The sequence below is a fragment of the Rhinopithecus bieti genome, unplaced genomic scaffold, assembly GCF_001698545.2.
Source record: "Rhinopithecus bieti isolate Rb0 unplaced genomic scaffold, ASM169854v2 scaffold_35900, whole genome shotgun sequence".
Taxonomy (NCBI): Eukaryota; Metazoa; Chordata; class Mammalia; order Primates; family Cercopithecidae; genus Rhinopithecus; species Rhinopithecus bieti.
The window spans coordinates 1,032,563-1,042,228 of record NW_016815631.1 but is presented as its reverse complement, the minus strand read 5'-3'; positions in this window follow the sequence as shown (position 1 = coordinate 1,042,228).

Below are 9,666 nucleotides of genomic sequence, written 5' to 3'. Positions count from 1 at the left end.
TTTTTTTTTTTTTTTTTTTTTTTTTTGTCTGGCCAAGAATATGTTTTACATTTTCAAATGCTTTTAAGCAAGAAAAAGAAGAAGAGCATTTTTCAAGACTTCAAAATGGAATGAAATTCAAATTTCAGGGTACATGAAATTATATTAGAATGAACATAACCACGTTCATTCATCTACTGATTGTCTATGGCTGCTTTTGCACAACAGCAGATTGAGTAGCTTCAACAGAGATCCTATGGACTACAAAGCCTGAAATACTTAGTTTACCCTTTACAGAAAAAGCTTGCCCAACCCATGCACCATTCAAATATTAGGGAAATGCACGTTATTCACATCCTCCTCCTCATACCCACAGATAACTTGTTGAGGGTAGGATTCCTCTTTCTCCTCTTTGAAGTTCCAGAATTTCATCCTGGGCCTGGCAGAGTGATGACTTTATGTGGGAGTAAGCCTCAGGGACTGGGTTTTGGCTTTGTAGGATGCAGGGTGTTCCAAGAGTGATGAGGCTACTTGAGGAGACAGTGATCTTCATACTGATGGGAGTGTTAATGGGTAGGTAGATACCTCTTTTTCATGTGCTGCTGTAGAACAGGTTTTCTTAACCTTGGCTCTGTTGACATTTTGAGCTTGGCACTCCTTTGTTAGGGATGCTGTGCTGCGTGTTGTGTAATGGTTAGCGGCTTCCCTGCTGTACATATTTTATAATGAAAAAGAGAAAATATCAGAAACCAACTGAGAGCCAATAGCCACTAGTAGCCAGTAGCACCCCCTCGCAGTTGTGACAGCTAAAAATGTGTCTGCACATTGACAGATGTCCCCTGGGGGGCAAAATTGTCCCGGATTGAGAGCTACTATTGTAGAACATTCAGGCATTAGCTGTGTGTTAGATCAGAGAACCTCCAATGCCCAACAAGGATTACCACCACAGTGCAGTCAGTCCCCTTGAGGGAATTCTGCCCATCAGCTCTTGGTCTCCCGCAATCTCAGACCTGATATCACGCACAACCTTGTAGGGTTGCAGGGAGAATTGAATGAGATACTGATTTACCAGCACAGTGCTTGGCACAAAGTAAGCCTCCGCTATGTCCAGTTGGGAGCCTGTATTCATTTGAGTGCTTCCTGTTTGTTTTTTGAACTTGTTAACTTTGTTATTTTTTGACTGAAAGTTAAGAGAGGAAATAAATAGGGAGAATATATATTTCAATAATTTTATGGAGATTATTTTAAGAAAATACATTATAGATTATTATTATATTGTGGATCCAGGATAATATTATTTTGTGGATCCATTTTGTCTTGAGGAAGAAGAATTTAGAAAAGTTTCAGCTATTTAAGATGAATATGAAAATTATTCAAAGTATGACATGACTTCCATGAATATTTAATATTGCTAGTCAGTATTTGTTAGAGATGTGCTTTAAAAGCATTGTTTCAGTAATTCTGATGGCCAACCTGGCCAGTTGGTACCCTTTTTTACATGAGGAAAATGAGCATGGAGAGGTTTAGTAAGGGGCAGCACATTGAGGACAGAAGGTCCCTTTTCTGAAATAAGGCAGAGAACAAAACACAGGTGGACATTCACCATCTTCCTGTCAGCTTCGATGTGGCCCTGAAGTCCTATTTCTGTGGTTTTGGACCAGGAACTTGGTGCTGCTGATTCTCCTACCTTAGGGCAGATCCACTGGGAAACAAGATACAGTCATGGAGTTGAATAAAAGCTTAACGGTTTTCCTCTAGTCTTGAGACTTCCTTGATCTCCGAGTGCTTACTCACAAACCCACATACTCTGCTACCCCGAATGCCCCCATTTGAAATGTGACCCTCATCTACTCTGTGCCTTCCATCGCTGGCTTCTGGCCAGTGCCTTTCTGAGCTTTGGCCTCACCTATCCTGGGCTAGCACCTGCCATGCCTCACTGCTCTTAGAAGCCTGGGCTAGAAGGGTGAAGAGGCAGACCCCTAACATGTTGGTGGGACACAGGTTTGCAACACATTTGTCCATTTTATATGGCAAACTGAGGAATTCCCTGTGTTTGTTTGGGTTAGCTAAAAGCAAAAGTTTTCCTTCACTCAGTTCCTGCACTGTGCCGGGCATGGACAGTACCTGGGTGTTTACACGTGTCAAGTATCAAACTGTCTCCCAAACTTGATGGGTATTGGAAGCCTCACTTCTTATTTCTCAGTTGGTTTCTGATATTTTCTCTTTTTCAGTATGAAATATGTAGACCAGATAGTTTGTGGGGTGAATACTGTAATTTGTACCTATGTGTCTATGCAGATCTTTACATTTTACCTGGTTTCCTTCAGAGTCTTTTTGAAAGAAATGAATTATTACAGATAAAATTGAAGCCACTCGTACAATCTTTCCTGATGCCTTTCCTAGTTTTCCTTCCCCTGGGTTAACCACTATCCTAAATTTCATGTTTATCACTATGCTGTTTTCCTTTTCTTCTTACATAAGTATGTGTTCAAAACATTATGTTATCTTTTGTGTTTAAATTTTATATAAGTGGAATCATCAGTCATGATTTCTACTTTTTTTTGCAAGATTTCATACTGCAGTCTTCAGTCTGAATTTGGGATGTCACACAAATGGGTTTCTGAACTTACTAAATAGTCATCTTTAGGTTGATTTATAATTAAATTATATCTTAATCATACATGGAACTTAAACTGACTTTTTGTTTTGTTTTAGTTTGCCTCTGAGATGTAGCCCTTTGGATGAATGTAGTTCCAGTTCTTCCATTTTAATGTTGTGTTTTTCTTTTGGCTTTGCGATAAGGTATTAGACCATTCTCCTTTTGATGGACATGTACAGAATCTCTGCTATTACAGTCATGCTTCAGTGGACATTCCTGCACATGGCAACTGGAGCACTCATGGGGTAGTATTTCCTTAGGAGTAGGGAGGATATATCCACATTCTTCTTTCCTAGAGTTTGCTAAAAGTATGCCAAGGTGACTGTACCAGCTTCCACTCACACCTTTTAAGGGGATTGGTACTTCTTTATTCTTCACTTGATACAGCCTTTTCTTGCACATAACAGACTTAAAACTGCTTACTCATTTGATGGGCCTGAACTAGTATCTCACTGTTGCTCCTAATAATTTTTTGAGAATAAATACTGTGATATTTAATACTGTTTAAATGTAATTCATTTTCTATTTTCTTGGATTTGAAAAGAACAGTTTATTAGATTGGTCTGGATTTTTGCAACGTTAGTATTTGCAAAATTTCACATACATAATTCAGGTAGTCATCTAATTATGAAGCTGCACTGCATTGCTTCATCCAGACAGTTGTTCTGCGATCTCTCTGTTTCTGGGACTTCCCTTCCTCTTCCTTTCAATTTCTGGTTCTCACTAGGGTGGACTGTCCCTAATGCTGTCCCTGTGGCCACTGAAATCCCTTCATTGGGTAGCCTCATTCTACTCGTCCTTCCTCTGTATTTGAATCCCCATCAGTACATGGTAGAGTTTCCTATAATTAATGTAGATGCTACAGGAGCTCTGCTGAGGGCTAACTTTCCTCCAATTGTGTCAGTAGGGCTGAAAGAAGTAGGGAAACTAACTTGGACGGTTAGCTAGACAGCAGTACATATGACTGAGTTTTAAGCACACTGAGTAAATTAACTGTGCATATGATGATATAAAAAATGACAGATACTTGGTTACTTTCTAATTTTAAGTGTAAACACATAATTGTATTAATCTTACATTTTAAATGTATCACTGTCCTTCAAGTTTTAGAAATATATAGTTTCGATTGGTTTTACTTGGTATAAAATACTATCTGTCCCACTGTTGTAAGTATATTATAATTTTATTTTTTAAATGAACATGGCATCTTGAAACCAGCTTTATAGAGAATTAGCTAAGAATATAAAAATCTGTATACTTGAATGTATACATTTTTCATGAAAACTGAAGTTAGTGATGGTGACTTGTGGAGCCCAAAGACTATTTGGCTGTCCCCCAAACCCCACGCCCACTTGATAGTTCTTCAGTCACAAAGAGCATTTTAATGAAAATGTTCAGTCCTTAGAAGAACCTAGAATGTGTATTATTTTGCTTTTACTGGACTAGACAAGTGGGATTTGTTTCTTCTACTCGAGTTATCAAAATGATTAACCCTTTGCCCTCTACATTCTAATTGTAAGCACTTGGAAACAAAGGGGTTGTTTGTACAAGATAGTTGAAAAAATGAGGCTTTATGCCAAGTGGAATGTTTCTCAGTTGAAGGAGGCAGCAATCATTGTACATAAATTTTTTTTTTTTTTTCTTGTGTTGCAGGCGTCTGTAGAGGCTTCTGGTGAAATCGCATTATGCAAGACTGGATTTCCTGAAGACGTTTACAGTGCAGTCTTATCGAAGGATGTGCATGAAGGACAGCCTCTTCTCAATGGTACTATCTCAGAAGATACATTTGTACATGCAGTGTCCATGCTCATGAAACAAATTAGCCATTAAAAAAGTCTAAATCATATCTACTGTATAACAAGTATGAATTTTTCACAATCACTATGATGAGACCATAGGGACTTTATTTTAGGATTACAGAAGAGCTCATGAATCTCTTATATACATAATTAGAAGGCTCCTGATCTCTTGAAATCTTCAGATTTCTTCCGTTTTTAATTTACAGGAGAAACCGTTATGTAACTGATTATTACCATTTTTGTGTATACATTTTGCTTAAAGAATAATATTTTGAAGAATAATTATGAAACATCTGGTTCTAGTGGCTTTAAAATTTATTTACAGCAAAAAATGACTTAGTATTTTGAATTAAAGGAAATTATGATAATATTACATTAGATAAAATGTGAAGCTTTAATATATAGCTGAATTACAGTGAATGAATTTAACATGTAAAGTCTCAGTGCAGGAGTATGAAATTCATATTTTTGTTATGACATTGTTTCTAGCAATTACTAGAAAGCTAATTTAGTTGTAGCATATGTGAATTTCAAATATAGTCTCATTTCCCATTTAAATATGGATCAAGTTCATTATAGTTATCATATGGAAACTCTTGCCAATAAGTCTAGATAAAATCTGAAATAAAACCTAAGTATCAAAAGGAAGATTGAAAGCCCTTTCCTTTAGCTCTAATTGAAAGCAAATAAAATGTTGGTTAGTAGTATTTTCATGGACTTATTTATTATTACGCAAAATGTCATTGAAATGTGAAAGCAAGAAGAATTGATTAGTAAGTTGTATTTAAATTTTAATTCCCCACCAATCTTGCATATCTCTGAGGCTGTTTTAGAGAGCTGCTTTTAGAAAATCTGTGTAACCTCAACTAATTAATTTACACAGAGCTCTACCACACAGCCTTAATTGAAGTGTCTCCACAGAACTGACAAACCTTAGTGGTATAGTACTTAAGAATACCATAGACAGAGGACTTTGAAATGTAAATGGCCTTTTCGCTACTAACGTTCTTGGGTGCAGGTTGTATTTTATTTTAATTTCTATTTAAATTAGGATTTGCTCACACCTGTGCTATCTTTCTGAAGTTGATTTTTAATTTTTTTAAGGCATGCTCTTGTCCCTGCCTCATTACATGGTATTTTAATGGGTGAATGTTTGAGTTAGTCTGTCTCAACACTGAATTGCTATCTCATCTGGTGGGTAATGGAGGTTTAATTTAAATCAGTGTACAGCGTTTCTTTAACTTAATATGGCTTTTGGAGTTCTGTGTGTGTGCCATTTTCTTTAAATCTTTAAATTATTACTTGGCACCCTAGAACTTGTATGACCTGTAAATGTGTATAAAATATATTGACATGATTCTGTAGAATAATTCAGAAAGATAACAAAAAGTGGAATTGGTTGCATTTCTGCAGCATATTTTGAGATTCATTTTAAATGGGTAATTTCATTTTCTAAAAGCTTATAATTTGTTGTTTACAAGTAAACACATGGTGTGTCACTAGCAACCATTGATTTAAGATTAATTACTTTGGCACATTGAATAGTTTTGAAAATGATAGCTTGTTTTCACATTATTAGATAATGCTGGTAACAGTAGAAATTGGACATAGCTTTTGCCGGTGTCTTTTAGGATAGCTAGAAACAGGATTTTTGCTAAAGTTGTAAATGTGAAAGATTGAAAATATTTTTTACTTTCTGCTCTAGCTATCACTGAGAAAAGTATGTATAATGGTCTGTGGTAGATTTTTACAGTTTTGCTGTATCCACTTGTTCCCAATTTTAGGTTGTAGCCTTTTTTTTTTTTTTTTTCCTTGGACAGTTTCTCACATGACACTAATACTTTTTTCTTTATCATTCTCAGAGTATGTTAAAGGATACCAGCATCTTAAAGCTGGAAACATACTGTTTAAAATATTGATTAGTAGAAAAAAACAACTTTTTGGAAGGAAGAAAATTTACACAGGCTTTGTGAAACATCAGCATTTCTATTCAACACAAGCGTGTTATCTCCAGTTAATGTTTCTTCTGGAGAATTGCTACTTAGGATAATTCTAGGTCTTTACCTTTTATGTCTTTTTGGAGTTTTTAGTAGAAGGATAATCCAATGCTATAGCTATACACTGAAGCCAAGTACCACACCATAATTATATCTGTGAATTCTGTGTACTACAGTAAATCCATGTACTATATATTTGCCACAGCTGAAAGGGATATATTGCTAGGCCAACCAGAATGATGACTTTTGCCATGATTTTGTCATCTGTAAGTGTTTAAGGAAAGCAGTAATTGTAGATAAGAGGTATGTGGCAGTTTCCCAAGGCATTTATGTCATGGCATCTTCTACCATATATTGGTTGACTTTAGAGTCCAAGACCCTGTTGGAATCATAATTCCTAACTCTGGATGCTTCCTTTAAATTCCCATTGATGGCATATGGGGACAGGATGACAATAGCTCACCAATATGTACAATATACTTTCATAGGATACATCTGACACACTAGACTTTGTATAAAAGTTTAGTATATGGGTGTATTGGTGCCTTGAACGCTGATTATTTTTCCAACAATTAACATAATCTTTGCGAAAATGCTTGAAGAACATTGAATGTAAGGTAGAGACATAAGTTGATACTTGTCATGGTAGAAAATTATATAGAAGCAGCATGAAATGTACACACTGGACTGTGGTTTAAAGAGCATTCTTTCCTCCCCATTTCCCTTTTATTTTTTGCTGGTGTAATGAATTTTACCAAAATAACAAACTCAAAGAACTATCTGTACCCCTTCCATTTATCTTCTAGTTTTAACCGTGTGGTTTTGTGAAATCATAAAAGGGTGTTTTGTGATCAACCTTTACATTTTATGTAATATCACATGAATACATTCACTCTTTGAAGATAGTTCTGTATTTTAAAACATGGCTATATAGGTCTTTGTCCCATTTTGTTAGCAAAACCAGATTCTGCTTAACTGTGCCTCTATTTTTGAACATACAGGTTGTTTCTAATTTTCCTCTCTTATATATAGTGCTGCTATGGAGATTCTTTTAGAGATCTTTGATTTTCTTTAGGAATTTTTTTGGAGGGGAATTTGTGTTCAAAAATAGAATTACTAGGTCAAAGGGAATGTAGAGTTTGACAGTATCTTTTTTCTTTGCATTTTGTAGCATGCTTCATTACAAGGCTTGTATGTTAGTTCTTTTCAGCATCCTCATCACCATTTAATTTCATAATGTATTGTCATTTTGCTCTTTCCCCTCTGGTGAAAGTCATTCCTTTTTTATCCCATGACATATATATATATATTTGCTTTTATAAATTAGGATCAATTTTAGTGGTTTAGATAGTCATTTTACATTGCATTTTATATTCTGTTTTAAAAGCATTTATGGCCAAACTCTTCATTTTAAAAATAAGCAAATTAGAGCTCAGAGATTATAGGCTTTTCCCGTGATTATATAGCCCTTTTTTTTTTTTTTTTTTAAATTTTACTTTAAGTTCCGGGACACATGTGCAGGACGTACAGGTTTGTTACATATGTATACATGTGCCATAGTGGTTTGCCGCATCTGTCAACCTGTCATTTGTGTTTTAAGTCCTGTATGCATTAGGTATTTGTCCTAATACTCTCCCTCCCCTTGCCCTCCACCCCCTGACAGGTCCTGGTGTGTGGTGTTCCCCTCCCTGTGTCCATGTGTTCTCATTTTCAACTCCCATTTATGAGTGAGAACATTCAGTGTTTGGTTTTCTGTGTTAGTTTGCTGAGAATAATGGCTTCCAGTTTCATCCATGTCCCTGCAAAGGACATGATCTCATTCTTTTTTATGGCTGCATAGTATTCCATGGTGTATATGTGATTATGTAGTTCTTTAAATTGTCAGCAGCAGATCTGGAATTAGAACCCAGGTTTCCTGATTTCTAATTTAGTTCTGATGATGCTGATGATAAAAATCTATTATGATATAACACAGAGAAGGGATCCAGCCTAAATATCCAGTTGTGTTATTGCCACTTTATTTTAGAGCAGGTCTTTATTCCCCATTTACCACCACGACTTGTGTGTTAACTAGATATGTTTGGGAATTGGGGAATATGTTAAGCAACTCCTTATAATTAAAAAACATCTTTCAATTATTATCACTGTTAGTATTTTGTGCACACCTGTTTACAAGCAGAAGAACCTGGGGCTTTTGAAGATAATACGTAGTCCTTAATATTTAACTTACACTCCACTGACTAGGAAAAAAAAACTCTTATGGTAACGTATTTCTTGAAAGTAAAATAACTGCAATCATACATTTTCATTTTGTCACTAGCAGTGTATCTAACACTATGAAATAACAACCACACTGTGACATTGCAGAGAGGATCCTGGGCTGTTTTTAGTGTAGATGTCAAGAGTGATATTCCTGTGTGTTTAGCATTGGTGGTCTGCATGCTTAGATGTTTCTCTAAGTAAACTCCTCTGAATCTGGTCAACATAAATAGCAACCTGCAATTACCATGAATATTTTCAGTAATCCATTCATGCTCACCATCTCTGGGCAGCACATGATGATTATTTTCAACTAGATGGAATTTGATTTAGATTAGTGTGCTTACTGATTGAGGCTTGTCTACATTAACGTGGTCAGAGGAAGCTGCAGTATGGGATCTTAAGATAACAGAACTGAAGTACTTTTTATTAGTTTAGTAGGACTATGCAACCGTACAACTCTTCTATTTTTTAATAATATGAATACTTTTGTATGATATATTACTAAATTGGGAAAGAGACTTGAATTATGTTATTGAGTGCATGGCTTTTGTTTCTGTGTGTATTTTATTTTATACATCTTTTTTGTTATCAAATGTGTAAATGTTTTAAAATATTTGAAAGGTAGGTTTATAAACATCTTGTTAATAAAGCCAGCCAGGCCCTTGCGCTTTACAATTTCCAGTTGATTGTGGAAAATGGTACCAAGACAGAGATTGTTCTCTTGGATATTGATGATAAACTCTAAGGAGGAAAAAAATGAATTCCCGTCCTGCACATTCTCAGGGGCTGAGGACAGTTTTTTAAACCTTAGAGTATTTTTTGTTTGTTTGTTTGTTTGTTTTTTAAATAATTGAATGTATGGTAAGATCAATAAAAGAGCCAAGAACTCTCCATCCTTTTTTTTTCTATTTCTATCCTTATTTTCACTGTGATCATTTAGGCTTATTTAATACTTGGAATTTTTTATATT